The sequence below is a fragment of the Oryx dammah genome, unplaced genomic scaffold (genome assembly GCF_014754425.2).
Source record: "Oryx dammah isolate SB20612 unplaced genomic scaffold, SCBI_Odam_1.1 HiC_scaffold_22, whole genome shotgun sequence".
NCBI lineage: Eukaryota > Metazoa > Chordata > Mammalia > Artiodactyla > Bovidae > Oryx > Oryx dammah.
Window position 1 is genome coordinate 61,808,831 of NW_024070206.1, and position 26,980 is coordinate 61,835,810.

Here is a 26,980-nt window from a genome sequence, read left to right on the forward strand (position 1 = left end):
ATATACCCCAAGTTGTACATAAAGAAATAATGGAATATGCAGAGGTATGCAGGGGCACCAGTCCTGACCTGCTGGGGTCCAGCCCCCACAGGATCCAGGGGAACCTGAAGGAAAAACGGCATCGGTGGATGATTTAGAGAGAGAGATAAGGAAAGAATATTATAGATGAGAAAATAGAGGAGAGAAAGAGGCTGATATTCCTCCATAGAAAGCCAATAAAACTTCGAGACAAGAAGTTTGCCCTGTTTACGAAGGCCATAGGTGCCTTCCTGGTCTCCCGAGGGAGTGAAGATGCAGAACGTCTTCCCATTCAGGTCTTAGAAACCCAGGCAGATAAGTGAACGCATGGAGCCTCTATGCTACAAGGGATCAGCCTGAAAAAAGAGGGAGGGAGAGAGAGAGAGGGAGAAAAGAATTGAACGAGGGGACAAAGCTACTTCAGTAAGCAAGGCCCAATAGCTTTATTTTTTAAAGGTACTTTTATACCTTGTCTTATACATAGAGGGAAATGAAAGATGCAAAGTCATACAGAGTCAGCCCAAACATTACATCTGTTTTGTCTTTATCAAAACCAGGATTTTTTCTGCAAACCTTTCCCATAAACAATGTTGTGTACATTATCTTCTGGCCTTTGACGCCTATGAACATTTTATAACCCTCTTTTGATAAAGGCTTCTCAACCAGAAAAGTTATTTTCCCTTGAAATGTTTTTTCTTATATTTCTAATCTATGTCAGCCTCAGAAAGTGTTAAACAAGTTACATTTCTCACGGAGTAAAGGTGCAGTGAGTTATAAGAAAGAACCAATTAGCTCAAAAGTCTGATGTGGTTAAATTCAAGGCTACACTTTTTTTTTTTTAACATTTCAACTATGTTAACTAATGCACTCCCAGGTGCACAGTGGATAAGAGATATGGGAACTTAGCAACAAGCATTGGCCCAATAATGAAATATTACATTAGCACTATTCTAATAACTTTTAACTCTTTGAAAGGCTCTATGTTTTAGGCTTTCCATGCCTCTCACAGTTGGGAGGATGTAAATAATCATATGCATAGCTGCAAGAGTCTGGATATATCTGCCAAGCAAGCTAGAATGCTAACAGAGGGGGTTTGATTTGAAATATTCCTCTCACGTCCAGGAGACTTATTAGCTATAGCCCTAAGTTAATGTTTTCCAGAGAAAGGTGGTCAGGGTTAGCCCCCTGTTAATGTCAGAGGAGTTGGTGAAAGTCATGAAGTAGTAAAACAGACAGATTCTGGTTTGGGGGTAGATGCTCGAGAAAGCCTAGGGAGCCCACTGAGTTCTGAAGCCTTGCTTAACAGTTCTCTTCCACATGACCCTGTCATGGGTGGGATCTCCCGTGGTGGCTCCTGGCACTGACCCTTATTGGGACCAGACTTTCTTTTTGTGTACCTTCCTGTATACAAAAGGTCTCAGGTGGTTTTACATCATCTTCTGGCCAGGGGGCCTGTTAACATGTTTATGGCTCTTTTCCTAGATAAATGTCTATTAACCAGAAAACTCATTTTCCCTTCAAGTGTTTTTTCTTTAATCTGCATCACCTTCAAAGTACTAAATAAAGTTACATGCCTATAGAACAAAGGTGCAGTGGGTTATAACAAAAAAAAGTACTTAACTCAAAGATCTAATGTTGCTAACACCAGGGCTACTACCTGTTTTTTCTACATACCAACTATATCAACAAATAAATATATGAAAATTTGGCAGCAAGTATTGGCTCAACAAATGAAACCCTTAATCAGTCCTATTCTAATGATTTTGACTCCTCGGAAGCCCCTACATTCCTAGGATGTTTTAAGCTTCCTGTGCCTCTTGTGGTCAGGAGGCCACAAACAATCACATGCGCAGATGTAAGAGTCTGGACAAACCTGTCAGGCAGGCTAGAAAGACATCAGAGGGGTTTTTGGATTGAAACACTCTTATTATGCCCAGGAGACTTATTATCTAAAACCTCTAAATTAACTGTTTCCAGAAAAAGGTGGTGGGGGGACAGCCCCCTGTTAACGTCAAAAGTGTAGGTGGAAAGCATAACACAGTAAAGCAGGCAGATTCTGGTTTTAGGGGTAGATGATTGTGAAAATCCAGAGGGACCCCTGAGGCCTGATCCCGCCTTTGCATTTTGTCAGGCCCTTTTCCTCATGACTTTTGCCATGGGCGGGATTCCCCATGCTGGCTCCCGGCATTCCCCCCCCCCCACTCTTTTATTTCTTCAAACAGCCAGATGCAGTTCAGTTGCGAGCTTCTGAATGCTCTGCTGAAGGGTCCTTACAATACAAGGAAGAATGATTATGAGGAGCAAGATTAGCACACTCACAGCAACATAGCTAAAAACAGTAGACAGAATAGTCTTTCATGAAATGAAGTTAGAGAATGTATGGAAAAAGTCATTGGCTGCTCCTGCGGGAGTAAAATCTAATCAGGAGTGTTCCATGGTCTGTATCTGATTATGAAGTTTCCCTAAATCTAAACTAATATCTGAGCTATTCTAAACACATAAAATATGCTTTTTAATTTTCTCCCAGTCATAGTCTGTCTCGTCTTCATTCATGGGTGTAACACATATCCACCAGTAGTCGGCATGACAGGACAGAGCCATTTTTACTTTTAGGGCCTGTAATTCAGTCCCAATATGTATTATTGCTTCTTCTAGGGCATCTACCCTCATTACTAGTTTCCTATCTATAATTTCCTTTGTTGCTAGCGTTAAAGAAACATTTTTAGACATAGTATCAACATATTGAGCAGTATGTACTTGTTGAGTCAATGATATTGTTGCCACAGTAACAGAAGAAATTGCAGTTATTAAAGCTGATATTCCCAAAATAAGTAAGCCAACAAACCATCATGATCGCATTAAATCTTGTAGTTGTTGCAACACAGGAAGACCATGGTTATCATACCAATGAGTAGTTACATTTACAGGCACCATAATATAGGCTGGATGCTTTAACACCACAAAAGAGCAAACATTATATTGAGGAGTTAAGGAAGATGAAAGCATACATTGTTCACAAGACATCACATTGTGTCCACCTGTATAATTCAGTCGTATATTAAATCTTCCAGAGTCATTAGTGAAAAGAAAAACATAAGGAGAGGGTAGACAAGCTAAAATAGAGTAAATAGAATTATTTTCTGGCTGGGTTAAAGTAATAGGGGCAGTAGCGGCAAGGGCTCTCCAAATTTCTGGCTGCCAAAAGGTTTTACCCTTAGCCGTATAAGACAGCATAGGGGGAACAAATTGATTATGATGCCATCTAGTGGCGGCTAATGGCCAAGGAACTGAATATTCTTTCCAATTGTTAAATCTATTGATAAAGTCCTAGTGTGATTAGATTGACCTGTTTTCTGTGAGTATGGTTTCAGTGTGTCTGCCCTCTTATGCCCTCTTACAATACCTACCATCTTACTTGGGTTTCTCTTACCTTGGGCATGGGATATCTCTTCACGGCTGCTCCAGCAAAGCACAGCCGCTGCTCCTTACCTTGGATGAGGGGTATCTCCTTACTGCCACTGTTCCTGACCTTCAACGTGGGATATCTTCTCTAGGCCCTCCTGTGCCTGCGGGGCAACCCAAGACAGGCAGGTTATGGTGGAGAGGTCTGACAGAGCATGGTCCACTGGAGAAGGGAATGGCAAGCCACTTTAGTATTCTTGCCTTGAGAACCCCATGAACAGTATGAAGAGGCAAAATGATAGGATACCAAAAGAGGAACTCCCCAGGTCATTAGGTGCCCAATATGCTACTGGAGATCAGTGGAGAAATAACTCCAGAAACAATGAAGGGATGGAGCCAAAGCAAAAACAATACCCAGTTGCAGATGTGACTGGTGGTAGAAGCAAGATCTGATACTGTAAAGAGCAATATTGCATAGGAACCTGGAATGTCAGGTCCATGAATCAAGGCAAATTGAAAGTGGTCAAACAAGAGATGGCAAGAGTGAACGTTGACATTCTAGGAATCAGCGAACTAAAATGGACTAGAACGGGTGAATTTAATTCAGTTCAGTTCAGTTCAGTCGCTCAGTCATGTCCGACTTTTGCAACCTCATGAATCGCAGAACACCAGGCCTCCCTGTCCATCACCATCTCCCGGAATTCACTCAGACTCACATTCATCGAGTCCGTGATGCCATCCAGCCATCTCATCCTCAGTCGTCCCATTCTCCTCCTGCTCCCAATCCCTCGCAGCATCAGAGTCTTTTCCAAAGAGTCAACTCTTTGCATGAGGTGGCCAAAGTACTGGAGCTTCAGCTTTAGCATCATTCCTTCCAAAGTAATCCCAGGGTGGAAAACTCAGATGACCATTATATCTACTACTGTGGGCAGGAATCCCTCAGAAGAAATGGAGTAGCCATCATGGTCAACAAAACAGTCCAAAATACAGTACTTGGATGCAATCTCAAAAACAAAAGAATGATCTCTGTTCATTTCCAAGGCAAACCATTCAATATCACAGTTATCCAAGTCTATGCCCCAACCAGTAACACTGAAGAAACTGAAGTTGAACAGTTTTATGAAGACGTACAAGACCTTTTAGAATTAACACCAAAAAGGATGTCCTTTTCATTATAGGGGACTGCAACGCAAAAGTAGGAAGTCAAGAAACACGTGGAGTAACAGGCAAATTTGGCCTTGGAATGCAAAATGAAGCAGGGCAAAGACTAATAGAGTTTTACCAAGAAAATGCACTGGTCATAGCAAACACCTGCTTCCAACAATACAAGAGAAGACTCTACACATGGATATCACCAGATGGTCAACACCGAAATCAGAGTGATTATATTCTCTGCAGCCAAAGATGGAGAAGTGCTATACAGTCAACAAAAACAAGACCAGGAGCTGACTGTGGCTCAGATCATGAACTCCTTATTGCAAAATTCAGACTGAAATTGAAGAAAGGAGGGAAAACCGCTAGACCATTCAGGTATGACCTAAATCAAATCCCTTATGATTATACAGTGGAAGTGAGAAATAGATTTAAGGGCCTAGATCTGATAGATAGAGTGCCTGATGAACTATGGAATGAGGTTCATGACATTGTAGAGGGGACAGGGATCAAGACCATCCCCATGGAAAAGAAATACAAAAAAGCAAAATGGCTGTCTGGGGAGGCCTTACAAATAGCTGTGAAAAGAAGAGAGACGAAAAGCAAAGGAGAAAAGGAAAGATATAAACATCTGAATGCAGAGTTCCCAAGAATAGCAAGAAGAGAAGAGAAAGCCTTCTTCAGCAATCAATACAAAGAAATAGAGGAAAGCAACAGAATGGGAAAGACTAGAGATCTCTTCAAGAAAATTAGAGGTATCAAGGGAACGTTTCATGAAAAGATGGGCTCGATAAAGGACAGAAATGGTATGGACCTAACAGAAGCAGAAGATATTAAGAAGCGGTGGCAAGAATACACAGAAGAACTGTACAAAAAAGATCTTCATGACTCAGATAATCATGATGATGTGATCACTCATCTAGAGCCAGACATCTTGGAATGTGAAGTCAACTGGGCCTTGGAAAGCATCACTACGAACAAAGCCAGTCGGGGTGATGGAATTCCAGTAGAGCTATTTCAAATCCTGAAAGATGATGCTGTGAAAGTGCTGCACTCAATATGCCAGCAAATTTGGAAACCTCAGCAGTGGCCACAGGACTGGAAAAGGTCCGTTTTCATTCCAATTCCAAAGAAAGTCAATGCCAAAGAATGCTCAAAGTACCGCACCATTGCACTCATCTCACATGCTAGTAAAGTAATGCTCAAAATTCTCCAAGCCAGGCTTCAGCAATACATGAACCATGAATTCCATGATGTTCAAGCTGGTTTTAGAAAAGGCAGAGGAGCCAGAGATCAAATTGCTAACATCCGTTGGATCATGGAAAAAGCAAGAGAGTTCCAGAAAAAACATCTATTTCTGCTTTCTTGACTATGCCAAATCCTTTGACTGCGTGGATCACAATAAACTGGAAAATTCTGAAAGAGATGGGAATACCAGACCACCTAACCTGCTTCTTGAGAAATCTGTATGCAGGTCAGGAAGCAACAGTTAGAACTGGACATGGAACAACAGACTGGTTCAAAATAGGAAAAGGAGTACGTCAAGGCTGTATATTGTCCCCCTGCTTATTTAACTTCTGTGCAGAATACATCATGAGAAACGCTGGACTGGAAGAAACACAAGCTGGAATCAAGATTGCCAGGAGAAATATCAATAACCTCAGATATGCAGATGATACCACCCTTATGAAAGAAAGTGAAGAGGAACTAAAAAGCCTCTTGATGAAAGTGAAAGAGGAGAGTGAAAATGTTGGCTTAAAGCTCAACATTCAGAAAATGAAGATCATGGCATCTGGTCCCATCACTTCATGGGAAATAGATGGGGAAACAGTAGAAACAGTGTCAGACTTTACTTTTCTTGGCTCCCAAATCACTGCAGATGGTGACTGCAGCCATGAATTTAAAAGAGGCTTACTCCTTGGAAGAAAAGTTATGACCAAACTAGATAGTATATTCAAATGTAGAGACATTACTTTGCCGACTAGGGTCCGTCTAGTCAAGGCTATGATTTTTCCTGTGGTCCAGTATGGATGTGAGAGTTGGACTGTGAAGAAGGCTGAGTGCCGAAGAATTGATGCTTTGGAACTGTGGTGTTGGAGAAGACTCTTGATAGTCCCTTGAACTGCAAGGAGATCCAACCAGTCCATTCTGAAGGAGATCAACTCTGGGATTTCTTTGGAAGGAATGATGCTAAAGCTGAAATTCCAGTACTTTGGCCACCTCATGTGAAGAGTTGACTCATTGGAGAAGACTGCGATCCTAGGAGGTATTGGGGGCAGGAGGAGAAGGGGTCGACCTAGGATGAGATGGCTGGATGGCATCACGGACTCGATGGACGTGAATCTGAGTGAACTCCGGGAGTTGGTAATAGACAGGGAGGCCTGGCTTGCTGTGATTCATGGGGTCACAAAGAGTAGGACATGACTGAGAGACTGAACTGAACTGAACTGATTGACAAAGTCATCATCGGACATTGGGTCCTGATCTGGATTTGGGTTGTTCCAGTTCTGAATTGTATAATTTCCACCTGCCAGTATTCTGTAATCAATTCTCGAATTATACATACAAGATTTCCAAGTCGGATACCCTAAACGATCATCTATAGTTTTCCATATGCATCTGAAGGAGCAACATTGTGACAATTTAGATATTCTGGTGGAGTTTTGAGAAACAAGGACTTATAAGGGTCAAAGACCCCAGGCATATGAGGTTGTAATATCCAAACTGACTGATCCCCTTTAAATGCAAATTTTGAGGTTGGGGAGTCTGTCAGACTGCTTTTTTAGAGGCTCCAACACATCCTTTCCTGGTAAGAAAATTTCCCATATGACCAGAAGAAAAATTAAAGCAAACAGGAAGATCATTTGTTAGTCCCCTAAAGGTATAATTGAAATCAATAGGGTATTGCACTTTTACATAGGAAGTATAAGATCCTCCCAAAAGGCGAGGTTGGCCTGTCTTAACTCATACGGGGTCCCTGTTCCAAGTAACAACTTAGAAAGTTGGAGGATCTGGGAGATATGCCCAATATTTTGTTGGAGTGGGAGAGGAGGTGCTTACCTGGCAGGAAAGCAAAGCAAGCATGGCAATAAACACCTTTTCAGGAGAGACTGGAGATCCCTGCAAGGAAGCAATTCCCCATGCCTGGTGACAGAGAGTTTTAATTTGTCCCCAGGTGGGTATTGAGGCCTGTTGGGTCACCTGAGTAGGACGGCCTGGCATCTTTTTGCGAGGTGAGGGGTCAGAGGAGCAATATCCTGTATATGAAGTTGCAACAGCTATCTGGTTGGTGGGTCCATTCCCTGCTTATCCGGGATCTCCAATGTCAGTCATCCCAAGGTCAGCGGCTCTTCCCATGCTGGCAGAGGGAGAGGAGGTAGAGGAGGCTTCTTCCTTTTCAGGGGTCATGGCAGTGGAGGAATTGGGTATCTGGGGAGCTGCGATATGACGAATCAGCCTGTGTGGAACCCAAATTGGAGAATCTGCATCCCGTGGAAAAACACAAGCGTATCCCTGACCGCTGGTTAACAATGGGTTGAGTCTTTTCCATTGTCTGGAGAGGAGGTCTCTCCACTTCACCAATGGTTTTGCATTTAATTGCTCCGGACACCAATGACGAAGCATTGCAGTGGTTCCGGATGAATCAGCATTTAAATTATTTATTACAAAAAGAGCATGTTGTAAAATCTGATGGGGGGAACTATACTTAAATTCCCCTTCCTTCAATTTTTGAATTTGGATTTTTAATGTTTGGTGTGCTCTTTCGACAATGGCTTATCCCTGTGGATTATAAGGGATGCCGGTATTATGTTTAATTTGAAACTTTGTACAAAATTCCTGAAAAGACTTAGAAGTATAAGCAGGGGTATTATCAGTTTTTAAAGGTTTTGGCAAGCCCAAATATGAAAAACAAATAAAGAGATGTTGTATTACATCTTTATACGCCTCTCCTGTGCAAGCAGTTGCAATAATGACATGAGAAAAATTATCTACAGTTACATGAACAAAAGCTAATTTTCCAAATGAGGAGACATGAGTTACATCCATTTGCCAGAGCACATTAGGTTTGAGACCGCAAGGGTTAACTTCCATAGGCAGGCTATTAAGAGTAGTGAGGCAGTGTAAGCAGGAATGAACAATCTCTCAAGCAGACTCTCAAGGAATTTGAAATTGATATCTTAAGGCAGTAGCATTTTGATGATGAAGTGAGTGAGAGGCTCGTGCCTCTTCAATCACAGTAGCCATTGTAGTCCTGGTTAGGGAATCTGCTAAATCATTTAGAGCATTTAAAGGGCCGGGCAGTCCGGAATAAGCCCAAATGTGCCCAATAAAAAATATTTTATTTCTCTTCCAAATTTGTTGCTGTAACTTTGTTAACAAGTGAAATATAGTAGTTTTGTTTTCTGGCAGAACTGCAGTCTTACTTTTCGGAAACAGCCTGACCACATACTGAGAGTCAGAGTAAAGGTTAAATTCCTCATTTGCAAACATAACAAAGGCTTCTATAACAGCCGTGAGTTCAGCTCTTTGAGCTGAAGTTTCTTGCATTTCTAAAAGCTTATGATGATTTTTTGTAACTATGGAAGCTTTACCATTTGCTGACCTATCGGTGAAAGCTATTTGAGCATCTGGAATAGGGAACTGTTTATATCTAACAGGAAAAATAACTGGGTCTCTAGATATAAAATTTAACAAAACATGCGAGGGTAAATGATGCAAAATTTGACCACAATAGTTTCCTGTAGCATTCTGCCAATCATCATCAAACATTAGAAGTGTGTCAAGCTGTTCCTTGTTATATGGAATTACAGTTTCTGATGGCTCTTTGCCAAACAATTCAATGCTCCGCTTTCTTCCTTTTCATATTAACGTAGCTATCAAGCCCGGATAAGAAGCCATTACTTTTTTAGCTTGAGCGGGAAGATGGACTCACTCTAGGGGGCCGCTTTGCCATAAAACTCCTGTAGGTGCAGTTGGAGTAGCTAGGCAAAGGAATTGCCAGTTTGTTGTTAAATCAATTATTTTTACATAGCTATCAGATAAAGCTGTTTCTACTTTGCTTAGGGCTTCCTGAGCCTCAGTAGTTAATTGTCTTTTAGAAGCTGGATCGGGATCCTGTGCAAAATATTAAAAAGAGGCTTTAGCTCAGCAGTGGTCAATTTTAAATAGGGTCTAATCCAATTAATATCACCTAAAAGTTTTTGATAGTAATTTAAAGTAACAAGATGGTCTTTTCTTAATTGTAGCGGAGCATGAGTCACTGTTTTGAAATTTATAACCCTTCCTAAGTAAGTTATGGGTGGATTAAATTGAATTTTCTCCAGGGCAATTTTCAAGCCTCTAGCTGACAATGACTGAGTTAAATTTTGGAGGACAGTTTGTAAATGAGGTCTATCTGGATGAGCTATTAAAATATCATCCATGTAGTGAATCATATTTACCAGTGTATATTTAGTTCTAATTTCTTCTAAAGCAGCGTTAACAAATTTTTGACACAGGGTAGAGCTATTTTTCATTCCCTGGGGCAACACTTTCCACTGAAACCATAAATAAGGCTGTTTAAGATTTTCTGATGGCAGACTAAAGGCAAGTTGCTGTTTATCTTTAGCATTTAAAGGAATGGTCAAAAAGCAATCTTGTAAATCAATTACAATTATATTATATCCCTCTGGAACAGCTACTGGAGAAGGGAGCCCAGGTTGTAAAGCCCCCATGTCTTCCATAGTGGCATTAATAGCTCTCAGATCTTGTAAAAGTCGCCATTTGCCAGATTTTTTCTTAATGACAAAAATAAGAGTGTTCCAGGGACTATTGGAGGGCTCAATATGTCCCAATTCTAGTTGTTCAGAAGTTAACGTTTTGGCTGCCAGTAATTTTTCTTTAGGAAGAGACCATTGTTCCACTAACACCAGGTCCTGAGATTTCCATGTAATGGGGTAGGCAGCAAAAACAATGGCCTCCATTATAAATTTGGATACCCCAATCCAGTACGTAGCTGTCAAGGAGTTGGGCAAATTGGCTCAATTTTTCCTGTCTGTTGTTTACCCAATCATTTTGATGGATCATATCCCATATGGAGCATTTGGGAGGTCACTTTATCATCAGGGCTAAAAAGTAGTACTCCCATTTGAGACAGCACGTCCCTCCCCCACAGGGTAAAGGGGAGTGAAGGGACTACATACTGTTGAAAAGTTCCACAAGTATCCTCAAATTGCCAATATAAAATTTTTGCACTTTTAGCTACTGTGAGGGCTCTTCCTATCCCCACCAAGTCATTTTCAGTAGTATGTGTGGGCCAGGAGCTGGGGCAGCCTTTTCTTGAAATATAAGAAGCATCTGATCCTGTGTCTAATATCCCCACAATAGACTTGCCACTGACAAGAAGAGTTTTCATAGGATGTTTATGAGTAATTTCTGTTACCCAAAAAACCATATCACTAGACCCAAATCCTTTATCCTGCCTTTCATTTTGAGTAGCTGTGTGCCCAATTGCAGTGTGGTAAGGTAAAAGTAGAGCTATTCTTTGTCTCTGATGAATTTGGAAAGTTCTAGTTGGGGGTGAAATCATTATTTGAATTTCTCCTGTATAGTCTGAATCAATTATTCCAGGGATAATTGTAAGACCTTGCATAGCTAAGGAACTTCTGCCTAGTATAATTCCCACCAAACCTGTCAGTAATGGGCCTTTAACTCCTGTAGGGATTTTAATAGTGGGGCTATCTGGTGTTAATATTGTTGAGGTGGTGGAACTGAGGTCCATTCCTGTGCTGCCTGGGGTTGCTCTGATGAGTTCTGTGATGGGGCGAAGGGAATGAATGGGTTCAGTGATGCTGCCCCAATTGTTGTTGGGGCCTGGGGCTGGCCCCTCAATCCATTTCCCGACTGTGGGTCAGGGCCCCAAAATGCCCCATTTCTATGGTATCTCGACCTGCAATCTCTCAGCCAATGATATCCTTTCTGACAACGAGGGCAAAGAGACCTAGGGAGATTAGCAGGCAAGGGCGGGGCTGGAGAATTCTGTTGAGCAGACGCAGCTGGGAGGGTGGGGGGCAGCATTTGGCGGGTAAGAACTGGCTGTTCTTTGAGGGCAGGTATGGAAAATGTGTCCCTCTTGGCCACAGGAAAAACAAGTTCTGGACAAATTTCTGCCTTGGTTACTGGGTTACTTTGCACTGGGTTGTTCTTGTTTGTGAAAAAGAATTGGACTGCCTGCTGATAAGAATTCCCTTTTATCGCTGCAGCTATGGCAACACCCTGCAGCACTGATGGTCCTACATCTGCACACTGCCTGATGTAATCTATTAATTGGCCAGATTTTTTAATAGGATGTAAAATAGACTGGCAGGTAGAGTTAGCATTTTCAAATGTCAGTTGTTTTATCAATATTACGGCTGCCTCAGAAATAGAAATCACTCTGTGGACAGCCTCTGTAGCTGTGAGACAAAGTCCTCATATGGCTCTTCAGGTTTTTGTTTGATATTTGAGAAAGAAGAGTTTGATTCTTTCCCTTCAGGCAATGATCACCAAGCTGCAACGGCGCAGGCAGTTACTTGTTGTAGAGTAAACTTGTCTAACTTCATCTGGTCTCTAAATATTGTGTAATCACCAGTCCCTGTCAGCATACTTTTTACAATATATGTGGGGCATATCTTTGGTTATTATTGGCTTGTTTTGGGGCAAGATCATCATATTCAGCTTTCTAAAGTACATATTGCCCTCCAGATAGACAAGCCTTAGCGACTGTCATCCAATCATAGGGTGACATCCATCTGCCTGCTAAGGCTTCTACCAACTGCATAGTATATGGTGCTTTAGGCCCATATGAAGAACATGCATGTTTTAGTTCTTTTACCATTTTCATTGGAATGGGTTCCCATTTGATAGCCGTTCCACTACCATAGTCGTCAAACATTATAGAAAAACAAGCTTCAAGGTGGGGATCAAATTCATCTTTGGGGCTAGAGAGGACCCTCTTCTGGGGCGTTTCTAGTGGAGCTCCTTTACCCTTATAAGGAGAGGGGGCAAGGGAGGGCCGGGTTGTCCCATATGTTTGTCCTTATACTCTGAAGATATTTTAACTGTCTGAGGTTTAAATCTTATGGATGTTTTAACTGGGGATGTCTCCCTTAAGCTCCTAGGGGTGTATGGCCTGATAGGAGACATTTCTCCCAAACACCTGGGAGCAGATGGCCTGATTGGGGAAGTTTCTCTTGAGCTCCTGAGAGCAAATGGTCTGATTGGAGATGTTTCTCTTAAACTCCTTGGAGCATCTTTATTTAATACAGGCCAATCCTCATCAGAATGATATTGAGTTATTTTTTCTTCCAAATCTTCCTCATCTGAAAACTGATCTTTTTTCTCATCCCTATCTTTTACCTTTACCGGGGCAGTCATTGCAGCTAGCATTTCATTTAATTGCTGATAGGTAGGTTTAGCCTCTTTTTCCTCATCCTCCTCTTTAACAGATACCTTTCTTTCCTCACTTTTATCCTTAAAATGTACTTTTTCAGATTCAGGGGCAGAGTCTAAAGCATCCCTCATTATATTCCATAAGGAAAAGGTGTCAGTAAGCACCTTTTCTGAGCCATGTTCAGCAAGGTAAGTTTTTAGCTGTTTTCCTACTCTCTCCCAGGTATCTAAGTTAACAGTGCCCTCTTCTGGAAACCAAGGACACTGTTCTTGTACAAATGAAAAAAATGAATGAATATTGGATTTCTTAACTTTAATTCCTCTTTTAATTAGCAACTGCAAGATTACTCCTAGAAAAAGCTGTCTTTCTTTTGATTCACTGTTACCCATGTCAGAAAATAAGTCTTGTAAAGAAGATTCTGTGTCTGCCTTGTCAAGATTTCTACCTTTGCCAAGGGGGGTTTCTTTCAACCCATCAGTTTCTTTCAACCTTAAAACACTTCCCACTCCTTCTCACCCCACCTATCTTATGCAGGGGGGTCTGCGACACCCTGAGTGGGGTCCTATCTGTCCCGAGTTTCTGAGCAGTTCTGAGACCTACCTTCGAACAGCCTGTTCCAGGCGCCACTTGCCAGGTCCAGCCCAGGTGGATCCAGGGAATTTGAAGGGGAGACAGCGTCAGAAAGAAGAAACTTATTTATAAACATAGATTAGGAAAGAATAGTGTAGTAGGAAAATTAGTGGGGAAAAGATGCTGAATAACTTGGTTTACACAGGAAACCAAGAAAGTTCCAAGACAAGGAACTTGCACCATCTACGTAGGCCACCGGCGCCCACGTGAATAGTGGAGGGTGCCCCGCCTTGGGCTCCCTCTCGCGTGGGTCTTAGAAGCCAGGGCAAATAAGTAGACACGGAGAGCCTCTATGCTCCAGATGGGAATTCAGCCTGAAAGGGTAGAAAAGAACAACATGGGGGAGCCAAGCATTGGTGCCAGACCCACAACTTTATTTTCAAAAGCAGCTTATATACCCCAAGTTGTACATAAAGAAATAATGGAATATGCAGAGTTATGCAGGGGCACCAGTCCTGACCCTTATTAAGACCAGACTCTTTTTGCATACCTTCCTGTATACAAAAGGTCTTAAGTGGTTTTACATCATCTTTTGGCCAGGGGGCCTGTTAACATATTTATGGCTCTTTTCCTAGATAAATGTCTATCAACCAGAAAACTCATTTTCCCTTCAAGTGTCTTTTCCTTATATGCATCACCCTCAAAGTACTAAATAAAGTTACATGCCTGTAGAACAAAGGTGCAGTGGGTTATAACAAAGAAAGTACTTAACTCAAAGATCTAATGTTGCTAACACCAGGGCTACTACCTGTTTTTTTACATACCAACTATATCAACAAATAAAAGATATGGAAACTTGGCAGCAAGTATTGGCTCAACAAATGAAACCCTTAATCAGTCATATTCTAATGATTTTGACTCCTAAAAAGCTCCTACATTCCTAGGATGTTTTAAGCTTCCTGTGCCTCTCGTGGTCGGGAGGCTGCAAACAATCACATGCGCAGCTATAAGAGTCTGGACAAACTTGTCAGGCAGGCTAGAAAGTCATCAGAGGGGTTTTTGGATTGAAACACTCTTATTATGCCCAGGAGACTTATTATCGAAAAGCTCTAAATTAACTGTTTCCAGAAAAAAGTGGTGGGGGGACAGCCTCCTGTTAATGTAAAAAGAGTAGGTAGAAAGCATAACACAGTAAAGCAGGCAGATTCTGTTTTTTGGGGTAGATGATTGAGAAAATTCAGAGGGACCTCTGAGGCCTGATCCCATCTTTGCATTTTATCAGGCCATTTTCCTCATGACCGTTGCAACGGGCAGGATTCCCAAGCTGGCTCACGGCACACTCCAGATAAACCTGATTCTCCTGCACTGACTCGACTGTCACACCGAGTATCGACTCTAAACACGATGGCAGGTGTGACAGCCCTGTGGCACCTTGAGAAAGCCACAGATCCCTATGTCAATTCGACAGGAAGCCTGACACTACTTTTCCAGCTCAAGAGGAAAGCAGACTTGCATGGCTCCACACGAGATGCGGCATGACTCCCCTGTTGAAACTCCATAGGAACCCCGAGATTCATGTCACCACTGGAGAGGAGCCCTGAGGTTCCGGCCTCACTCCAGATGAGGACCTAGGCCCTGGCATTGACTGGAGAGGAAGACTGAGAGGCCCATCACAACTCGCATGGAGACTTGACTTTCCTGAGGCAACACGAGAGGGTCCCTGAGGTCCCCATCATAACACGAGAAGAACTCTAAGTTTCCTGCCACAACTCGAAAAAACCAAGAGATTCTCCTCTCAACACGGGATGGTGCACTTTTCCACTGCGATGTCTCAAGAGAAACCCCACCTTCCCCCTTGAGCCTTGAAAGGGTCCTTGACACCCTTAATGCAACTAAAAAAGTTCCCTGAAATACCCGTCTCCACTTGACAGGAACCCCAAGTGTCCTGCCACAAATCAAGAAAAGCCCCGTTTTTCCTTCCTCATCTCGAAATGAGGGTCCATTTCCCTGCTTCGTCTGGAAGGGAATCCTGGCATTCTCATCTCTCCTAAAAAGGAGGCGGTCTCAACTTGAAACTCGAGAGGACTCCAGGGGTCGTGCCACAATTCAAAAGACCCTGATGTCGCAATGCACTCCTGATCAACCTGATTCCCCTGCACTGACTTGACTGTCACCCCGAGGATCGACTCTAAACACAATGGCAGTTGTGACAACTCTGTGGCACCTCTAGAGAAAGCCACAGATCCCTATGTCAACTCGACAGGAAGCCTGACACTGCTTTGACATCTCGAGAGGAAAGCAAACTTGCATGTCTCCACACAAGACATGGCCTGACTCCCCTGTAGAAACTCCATAGGAACACGGAGATCCATGTCAGCACAGGAGAGGAAACCTGAGGTTCCAGCCTCAACTGCATATGAGTGCCTAGGACCCGGCACTCACTGGAGAGGAATCCCAAGAGGCCCCTAGCAACACGCATGGTGACTTACTTTACTGAGGCAACAGGAGTGGGTCCCTGAGGTCCCCAAGTCATAACTCGAGAGGAACCCCAAGTTTCCTGCTGCAACTCGAGAAAAACCAGGAGATTCTCCCCTCAACATGATTTGAGGCATTTTGTGCTGAGTTTCTCGAGAGATTTTCCAGCTTCCCTCTTGAGACTCGGAAGGGTCCTTGACACCCTTGATGCCACTCAAGAAGTTCCCCGACATACCCATCTCCACTCAGGAGGAACACCGAGTGTCCCGCCACAACTCAAGTAGAGCCCCGTATTTCCTTCCTCATCTCGTGATGAGGGTCTGCTGGGAGCCAGCACAGGAGATCCCACCCATGACAAAGGTCATGAGGACGAGGCCTTACAGGCAAAGACGAGATAGGACTTAAGGGACCCTCTGGGCCTGCTGGAGCATCTAATCCCAAACCGGAATCTGCCTGTCCTCCTATTTTTCATGAACGACTCTGTTACCAAGGTAGTGGGGGTGGGGGCTGTCTCCGACCACCTTTCTCCGAAGAAAATTAGCTTAGAACTCTAGTTTATAAGTCACCTGGGCATGTAATTGGGGTGTTTCAATTCAAACCCCTCTGATAGGTTTCTAACTTGCCCGACAGGTTTATCTGGACTTTTTCAACTATGCATGTGATTGTTTATAGCCTCCCAACCACGAGAGGCACAGGAAGCTTAAAACATTCTAGGAATGTAGAACCTCTCAAGGAGTTAAAAATCATTAGAAAAGAACTGGTTAGGGGTTTCATTGTTGAGCCAACACTTGCTGCCAAGTTTTCATATATTTTATTTGTTGATATAGTTGGTATATAGAAAAAATAGGTAGTAGCCCTGGGATCAGCAACATTAGATCTTTGAGTTAAGTACTTTGTTGTAACCCACTGCACATTTTGTTCTATAGGAATGTAACTTATTTAGTACATTGAGGGTGATGAAGATTAAAGAAAAAACACTTCAAGGGAAAATGAGTTTTCTGATTGATTAACATTAATCAAGGAAAACAGCCATAAAATGCTAATAGGCCTCTTGGCCAGAAGATAATGTAAATCACCTGAGACGTTTTGCATACGGAAAAGTATGCAGAAAGAAAGCCTGGTATTGATAAGGATCAGGACTGCTGCCTCAGCATGACTATGCATCTTCCATTATGTAAAACTTAGGCTATAAGCTCCTTTTGAAAATAAACTTACGGGTCTTGCACAAGCTTGGCCTCCCTGTGTCGTACTTTCTTTTTCCTTACTTCTTTTTCAGGCTGATCCCTTGGGAATTGTGGGTCCTCCGTGTTCACTTCTCGGCCAGGGCTTCTAAGACCCATGCAAGAGGGAGCCCAAGGTGGGGCACCCTCTGCTATTCAAGCGGGCACCAGTGGCCTACATAAATGGTGTAAGTCCCTGGTCTTGGGACTTTATTGGCTTTCGGTGTAAACCAAGGAATATCAGCCTCTTTTCTCTCCTCTATTCTCTTAACTGCAAAATTTTTCCTTATCTCTCTATATATCTATATATCATTCTTGCCTCACTGTATGTGCTTCGGATACCCTGGATCCAACCAGGGCTGGACCACAGTAAGAATCCATTTCCCCACTGCACCGGGAAAGGAATCCATCATTCCCGTCGCAACTGAAGAGAAGGCGGTCTCAACTAGAACTCGAGAGGAACTCCAGGGGTTGTGCCACAATTCCAAAACCCCCGATATCCCAATCCACTCCAGATACACCTGATTGCCCTGCACTGACTCGATTGTGACCCCGAGTATCATGTCAAAACACCATGGCAGGTGTGACAGCCCTGTGGCACCTTGAGAGAAAACCACAGATACCTATGTCAACTCAACAGGAAGCCTGACACTACTTTTCCAGCTCTAGAGAAAGGCGGACTGGGATGTCTCCATACGAGATTAGGACTGACTCCACTGTTGAAACTCCATAGGAACCCTGAGATCCATGTCAGCACTGGTGAGAAAACCTGAGGTTACAGCCTCAACTCCAGATGAGGACCTAGGCCCCAGCAACGACTGGAGAGGATTCCTGAGAGGCCCCTCGCAACTCGCTTGGAGACTTGACTTTCCTGAGGAAACATGAGCGGGCCCCTGAGGTCCTCATTGTACCTCAAGAGGAATCCCAAGTTTCCTGTCGCAACTCGAGAAAAACCAGGAGATTCTCCCTTCAATGTGAGATGAGGACCTTTTCCGCGGTGGCATCTCTAGAGAAATCCCACTTTCCCTCTTGAGCCTCAAAAGGGTCCCTGAAACCCTTGATGCAACTCAAGAAGCTCCCCAACATACCCGTCTCCACTCAAGAGGAACACTGAGGGTCCCACCACAACTCAAGAAGAGCCCTGTTTTTCCTTCCTCACTCAAGATGAGGGTCCATTTCCCTGCTTTTTGTGGAAAGGAATCCCAGCATTCTCACTGCAACTCAAGAGGAGGCAATCTCCACTTGAAACTGGAGACAAACTCCAGGGGTCATGCCACAATTCCAAAAGAACCTGATGTCCCAATGCACTCCAGATAAACCTGATTTCCCTGCCCTGACTCGACTGTCACGCTGAGTATAGACTCAAAACACGATGGCATTTCTGACAGCCCTGTGGCACCTCGAGATAAAGCAACAGATGCCTATGTCAACTTGACAGGAAGCGTGACACTACTTTACCTGCTTGAGAGGAAAGCGGATGTGCATGTCTCCACATGAGACGAGGCCTGACTCCCCTGTTGAAACTCCATAGGAACCCAGAGATCCAGGTCAGCTTTGAAGAGGAAACCTGAGGTTCCACCCTCAAATCCAGATGAGGAGCTCGGCCCTGGCATTGACTGGAGAGGAATCCCGAGAGGCCCCTCACAACATGCATGGAGACTGGACTTTCCTGAGGCAACACAAGCGGGTCCCTGAGGTCCCTGTCATAGCTCGAGGGAACCCCAAGTTTCCTGCCACAACTTGAGAAAAATCAGGAGAGTCTCCCCTTAATGCGAGATGAGGCCATTTTCTGCTGCGGCATCTCGAGAGAAATCCCACCTTCACTCTTGAGCCTCGAAAGGGTCCTTGACACCCTTGATATAAATCAAGAAGTTCCCAGACATACCCGACTCCACTCGAGAGGAACACCGAGGTTTTGCCACAACTCAAGAAGAGACCAGTATTTCCCTCTTCATCTCGAGATGAGGGTCCATTTCCCTGGTTCGTTGGGAAAGGAATCCTGGCATTCCTGTCACCACTCAAGAGGAGGTGGTCTGGATTTGAAAGTCGAGAGGAACTCCAGAGGTCGTGCCACAATTCCAAAAGACCCCAATGTCCCAATCGACAATGGATAACCCTGATTCCCCTGCACTGACTCGACTGTCACTCTGAGGATCAACTCACAACATGATGGCATGTGTGACAGCCCTGTGGCACCTCGAGAGAAAGCCACAGATCTCTATATCTACTCGACAGGAAGCCTGAAACTACTGTTCCAGCTCGAGAGGAAAGTGGACTTTCAGGTCGCCACACTAGACGAGGCCTGACTCCCCTGTTGAAACTCCATAGGAACCCCGAGATCCATGTCAGCACTGCTGAGAAAACCTGAGGTTATGGCTTCAACACCAGATGATTACCTAGGCCCCAGCACCGACTGGAGGGGATTCCTGAGAGGCCCCTCGCAACTCGCTTGGAGACTTGACTTTCCTGAGGAAACATGAGCAGGTCCCTGAGGTCCTCATTGTACCTTGAGAGGAACCCCAAGTTTCCTGTCGCAACTCGAGAAAAACCAGGAGATTCTCCCTTCAATGTGAGATGAGGACCTTTTCCACTGTGGCATCTCTAGAGAAATCCCATTTTCCCTTTGAGCCTCAAAAGGGTCCCTGAAACCCTTGATGCAACTCAAGAAGCTCTCCGACATACCCATCTCCACTCGAGAGGAACACTGAGGGTCCCACCACAACTCAAGAAGAGCCCCGTTTTCCCCTCCTTACTCGAGATGAGGGTCCATTTCCCTGCTTTTTGTGGAAAAGAATCCCGGCGTTCTTGTTGCAACTCAAGAGGAGGCAATCTCCACTTGAAACTGGAGAGAAACTCCAGGGGTCGTGCCACAATTCCAAAAGAACCTGATGTCCCAATGCACTCCAGATAAACCTGATTTCCCTGCCCTGACTCGACTGTCACGCTGAGTATAGACTCAAAACACGATGGCATTTCTGACAGCCCTGTGGCACCTCGAGATAAAGCAACAGATGCCTATGTCAACTTGACAGGAAGCGTGACACTACTTTACCTGCTTGAGAGGAAAGCGGATGTGCATGTCTCCACATGAGACGAGGCCTGACTCCCCTGTTGAAACTCCATAGGAACCCAGAGATCCAGGTCAGCTCTGGAGAGGAAACCTGAGGTTCCACCCTAAAATCCAGATGAGGAGCTTGGCCCCAGCTTTGACTGGAGAGGAATCCCGAGAGGCCCCTCACAACATGCATGGAGACTGGACTTTCCTGAGGCAACACAAGCGGGTCCCTGAGGTCCCCGTTGTAGCTCAAGGGAACCCCAAGTTTCCTGCCACAACTCAAGAAAAATCAGGAGAGTCTCCCCTTAACACGTGATGAGGCTATTTTCCGTTGCAGCATCTTGAGAGAAATCCCACCTTCCCACTTGAGCCTCGAAAGGGTCCTTGACATCCTTGATGCAACTCAAGAAGTTCCCCGACATACCTGTCTCCACTCGAGAGGAAACTGAGGGTCCCACCACAACTCAAGAAGAGCCTCGTTTTCCCCTTCTCATCTTGAGATGAGGGTTCATTGCCCTGCTTCGTTGGGAAAGGAATCCCGGCGTTCCTGTCGCACCCAAGAGGAGGCGGTCTCAACTTGAAAGTCTAGAGGAACTCCAGGGGTTGTGCCACCATTCCAAAAGATCCCGATGACCAAATCCACTCCAGATACACCTGATTTCCCTGCACTGACTCGACTCTCACCCTGAGTATCGACTCACAACACGATGGCAAGTGTTACAGCTCTGTGGCAACTCAAGAGAAAGCCACAGATCTATGTCATCTCGACAGAAAGCCTGACACTACTGTTACAGCTGTAGAGGAAAGTGGAGTTGCATGTGTCCACAAGAGACGAGGCCTGACTCCCCTGTTGAAACTCCATAGGAACCCCGAATTCCATGTCAGCGCAGGAGAGGAATCCTGAGGTTCCACCCTCAGCTCTAGATGAGGACCTAGTACCTGGCACCGACTGGAGAGGAATCCTGAGAAGCCCCTCGCAGCTCGCATGGAGACTGAACTTTCCTGAGGCAACATGAGCAGGTCCCTGTGGTCCTCATTGTAACTCGAGAGGAACCCCAAGTTTCCTGTTGCAACTCGAGAAAACCTGCCGGGAGCCAGCGTGAGGAATCCCACCCATGACAAGGTCATGTGGCAGAGGCCTGATGGGCAAGGCGAGTCAAGCCTCAGGTTTTCCCCCTGGTCTTTCCTGAGCATGTACCCCCCAAATAAGAATCTGTCTGCCTTGTACTTTTCCACTCTTCTGACACACTCTGGAAAAAGTTAACTCAGGGCTTTAGTCTTCTGCATTTGAAAGTGTGTTTCAATCCAAAAACCCCTCTGATGACTTTCTAGCCTGCCTGCAGGACTCATACAGCTGCACATGTGATTGTTTGCAGCCTCCTGACCACGAGAGGCACAGGAAGCTTAAAACATCCTAGGAATGTAGGGGCTTCTGAGGAGTCAAAATCATTAGAATAGGACTGATTAAGGGTTTCATTTGTTGAGCCAATACTTGCTGCCAAATTTTCATATCTTTTATTTGTAGATATAGTTGGTATATAGAAAAACAGGTAGTAGACCTGGTATTAGCAACATTAGAGCTTTGAGTTAAGTACTTTCTTTGTTATAACCCACTGCACCTTTGTTCTACAGGAATGTAACTTTATTTAGTACTTTGAGGGTGATGCAGAGTAAAGAAAAAACACTTCTAGGGAAGAGGAGTTTTCTGGTTGATAGACAATTATCCAGGAAGAGAGCCATAAAAATGTTAACAGGCCTCTTCGCCAGAAGATAATGTAAACCACCTGATACCTTTTGTATACGGGAAGATATGCAAAAAGAAAGCCTGGTCTCAATGAGGGTCAGGACTGCTGCCCCTGCATAACTCTGCATATTCCATTATTTCTTTATGTACAACTTGGGGTATATAAGCTGATTTTGAAAATAAAGTCTTGAGTCTTGCACCGATGCTGGGCTCCCCATGTCATTTTTTTCTCCCCATTTTTTGGCTGAATTCCCATCTGGAGTGGGGAGGCTCACCACGTCTACTTACTTGCCCTGGCTTCTAAGACCCACACGAAAGGGAGCCTAAGGCGGGGCACCCTTCGATATTCAAGTGGGCGCCGGTGGCCTAACATAGATTGTGCAAACCTCCTGTCTCGAGGTTTTATTGGTTTTCCCTGTAAACCAAGTTATTCAGCGTCTTTTTCTCCACCTAAATTTCCTACTATACTATTTCTTCCTAATCTAATCTTATATTTATAAATAAATGAGTTTTTTTCGCCTATTCATCTCGCCTTCAAATCACCCTGGATCCACCGGGGCTGGACCCTGGCAAAAACCCAGGAGATTCTGCCCTCAACGTGAGATGAAGCCCTTTTCTGCAGCGGTGTCTCAAGAGAAATCCCACCTTCCCTCTTGAGCCTCGAAAGGGTCCTTGACACCATTGATGCAACTCAAGAAATTCCCCGACATACCTGTCTCCACTTGAGAGGAACCCCGAGGGTCCCACCACAACTCAAGAGGAGACCTGTTTTTCCCTCCTCATCTCGAGATGAGGGTCCATTTCCCTACTGGGTTGGGAAAGGAATCCCGGAGTTCCCATCGCACCTCAAGAGGAGGCGGTCTAGCTGCTGGGTGCCAGCATGAGGAATCCCGCCCATGGCAATGGTCATGAGGAAGGAAGCCAGACAAAATGCAAAGGCGTGATCCAGCTTCTTGGGTTCCCCCTGAGTTTTCCTGAACATCTACCCCGAAAAACCAGAGTCAGCCTGATTTTATTGTGCTGTGCTTTCCACTCTTCTGACATTCTCTGGAAAAAGTTAACTCAGGGCTTCAATCTCCTGCAAAGGAATGTTTCAGCTCAAACCCCTTTGGGTGGCTCTCTAACTTGCCCAACAGGTTCCCCCGGACTTTTTACAACCTGTGAATTGTTTACAGCCCCCCAACTGCAAGAGGCACAAAGGTTAAAGCATCTTAAAGATACAGAGCCTTTTCTAAAAAGCAAAAAATCATATTGGTGATGGGTTTTCACTGTTGACTCAATGACTGGTGCCAGGCCTCCATATTCTTTATCTTTTAGGCACCTGAAGGATATTAATCAATGTAATTGGAATATAGAAATAGGAATATAGTAGTTTTGATGATGGTAACACTAGACTTTTGAGTTAATTACTTTTCTTTGTTATAAATCACTGTACTCCTTTTACTTGTTATAAATTATTGTATCTTTGCTATGTAAGAGTGTAACTTTATTTAGTGCTTTCTGAGAATGTCACTAGACTTTAGGAAGATCAACACAAATAAGTCTTCTGGTTGACAAACCCTTATCAGGAAAGGGCTGTAAAATGTTAATTGGGACTCTGGCCAGAAGACGATGTAAATCACCTAAGACTTCTGTATACAACTAGGTATGCAGAGAGAAAGCCTGGTCTCGATAAGAGTCAGGACTGCTGATGCTGCATAATTTTATATTATCCATTGATCTCTATGTACAAAAGAAAAAGGTATAAAAGGCCTTTCTGGACAATAGAGGATGGGCCAGTCACTGGACTGGTTTCCCCTGTGTCTTCTCTTTACTCTAATTTCAAGCTGAATTCCCATCTGGGGCATGGAGGCTCGCCATGTCTACTTACTTGCCCTGGCTTTTAAGTCCTGTGAGAGAGGGAGCCCAAGCGGGGCACCCTCCAATTTCAAACGAGCACCGGTGGCCTAACGTAGATGGTGCAAACTTCTTGTCCTGAAGTTTTATTGGTTTTCCACATAAACCAAGTTATTCAGCATCTTTTCTGCACTAAGTTTCCTACTATACTATTATTTCCTAATCTTATATTTCTAAATAAATAAGTTTTTCCTCACCTATCCGTCTCCCTTTCAAATCAACCAGGGCAGGAACCCGGCAGAGAGGAACTCCAGGGATCATGCAACCATTCCAAAAAACACCAATGTCCAAATCCACTCCAGATACACTGGATTCCCCTGCACTGACTTGACTGTCACCCTGAGTATCGACTCACAACATGATGGCACGTGTGACAGCCCTGTGGCACCTCGAGAGAAAGCCACAGACCCCTATGTCAACTTGACAGGAAGCCTGACACTATTGTTCCAGCTTGAGAGGAAAGTGGACGCACATGTCTCCACACGAGACGAGGCCTGACTCCGCTGTTGAAACTCCAGAGGAACCCTGAGATCCATGTCAGCGCTGGAGGAAACCTGAGGTGCCGGCCTCAGCTGCAGCTGAGGACCTAGGACCCGGAACTGACTGGAGAGGAATCCCAAGATGCTCCTTGCAACATGCATGTAGACTGGACTTTCCTGAGGCAACAAGAGCTGGTCCCTGAGTTTTCCATTGTAACTCTAGAGGAACCCCAAGTTTCCTGCCGCAACTCGAAAAAACCAGCAGATTCTCCGCTCAAGGCGAGATGAGGTCCTTTTCCTGGGGCCTTCTCGAGAGAAATCCCACCTTCCCTCCTGAGCCTCGAAAGGGTCCTTGACACCCTGGATGCAACTCAAGAAGTTCCCAGACATACCTGTCTCCACTCTAGAGGAACACCGAGGGTCCTGCCACAACTCAAGAAGAGCCCCGATTTTCCCTCATTTTGAGATGAAGGTCCATTTCCCTGTCGTCAGGAAAGGAAACCCGGCATTCTCATCACAACTCAAGAGCAGGCGGTCTCAAGTTAAAACATGAGACGAACTCCAGAGGTCGTGCCACAATTCCAAAAGACCCCGATGTCCCAATCTACTAAAGATATACCTGATTCCCCTGCACTGACTCGGCTATGACCCCGAATATCGAGGTGTGACAACCCTGTGGCACCTCGAGAGTAAGCCACAGATCCCTATGTCTACTCAACATGAAGCCGGACACTACTTTTAGAGCTCAAGAGGAAAGCAGATTGCACATCTCTACACAATACGAGGCCTGACTCCCCTGTTGAAACTCCATGGGATCCCCGAGATCCTTGTTAGCACTGGAGAGGAACCATGAAGATCTGGCCTCAACTCCAGATGAGGACCTAGGCCTCGGGACCGACTGGAGAGGATTCTTGAGAGGCCCCTCTAATTCACATAGAGACTTGACTTTCCTGAGGCACAAGGAGTGGTTCCCTGCAGTCCCTGTCGTAAAGTGAGAGGAACCCTAAGTTTCCTGCCACAGCTCAAGAAAAACCAAGAGATTCTCACCTCAACACGAGATGAGGCCCTTTTCTGAGGTGGTGTCTCGAGAGAAATCCCTCTTGAGCCTCGAAAGGGTCCTTGGCACCCTTGATGCAACTCAAGAAGTTCCCCGACATACCCGTCTCCACTCGAGAGGAACACCAACTGTCCCACCACAACTTAAGAAGAGCTCCGTTTTTCCCTCCTAATCTCCAGATTAGGGTCTGTCTGGAGCCAGCACGGGAGATCCCACCCATGACAAATGTCATCATGATGAAGCCTTACAAGAAAAGACGAGTCAGGGCTTGAGGGACCCTTTGGACCTGCTCGAGTATATACCTCAAAACCAGAATATGCTTGTCTTGCTATTTTTCACCAACTCCTCTGTTACCAACGGGGTGCTGTCCCCGACCACCTTTCTCTGAAGAAAATTAACTTAGAGCTCTAGTTTATATGTCTCCTCGGCATGTATTTTGAGTGTTTCAATTCAAACCCCTCTGATAGGTTTCTAACTTGCCTGACAGGTTTATCCAGACTTTTTAAACTATGCATTTGATTGTTTATAGCCTCCCAACCGTGAGAGGCACAGGAAGCTTAAAACATTCTAGGAATATAGAGCCTTTTGAGGAGTTAAAAATCATTAGAATAGAACTGGTTAAGGGTTTCATTGTTGAGCCAACACTTGCTGCCAAGTTTTCATATATTTTACTTGTTGATATAGTTGGTATATAGAAGAAACAAGTAGTAGCCCTGGGATCAGCATCATTAGATCTTTGAGTTAAGTACTTTGTTGTAACCTACTGCACCTTTGTCCTATAGGAATGTAACTTTATTTAGTACTTTGAGGGTGATGCAGATTAAATAAAAAACACTTCAAGGGAAAATGAGTTTTCTGGTTGATTAATATTCATCAAGGAAAAGAGCGATAAAATGTTAACAGGCCTCTTGGCCTGAAGATAATATAAATCACCTGAGACGTTTTGCATACGGAAAAGTATGTGGAAAGAAAGCCTGGTATCGATAAGGGTCAGGACTGCTGCCCCTGCATGACTCTGCATCTTCCATTATGTAAAACTTAGTGTATATAAGCTCCTTTTGAAAATAAAGTTACGGGTTTTGCACAAGCTTGACCTCCCTTGTCGTTCTTTCTTTCTCTCTTTACTTCTTTTTCAGGCTTATTCCTTGGAGTGCAGGGGTCCTCCGTGTTCACTTCTCAGCCAGGGCTTCTAAGACCCATGCGAGAGGGAGTCCAAGCTGGGACACCCTGTGCTATTCAAGCGGGCACCTGTGGCCTACGGGAATGGTGGAAGTCCCTTGTCTTGGGACTTTATTGGCTTTCTGTGTAAACCAAGGAATATCATCCTCTTTTTGGTGTCAAATTAAAAGACGCTTACTCCTTGGAAGAAAAGTGATGACCAACCTAGATAGTATATTCAAAAGCAGAGACATTACTTTGCCAACTAAGGTCCATCTGGTCAAGGCTATGGTTTTTCCTGTGGTCTTGTATAGATGTGAGAGTTGGACTGTGAAGAAGGCTGA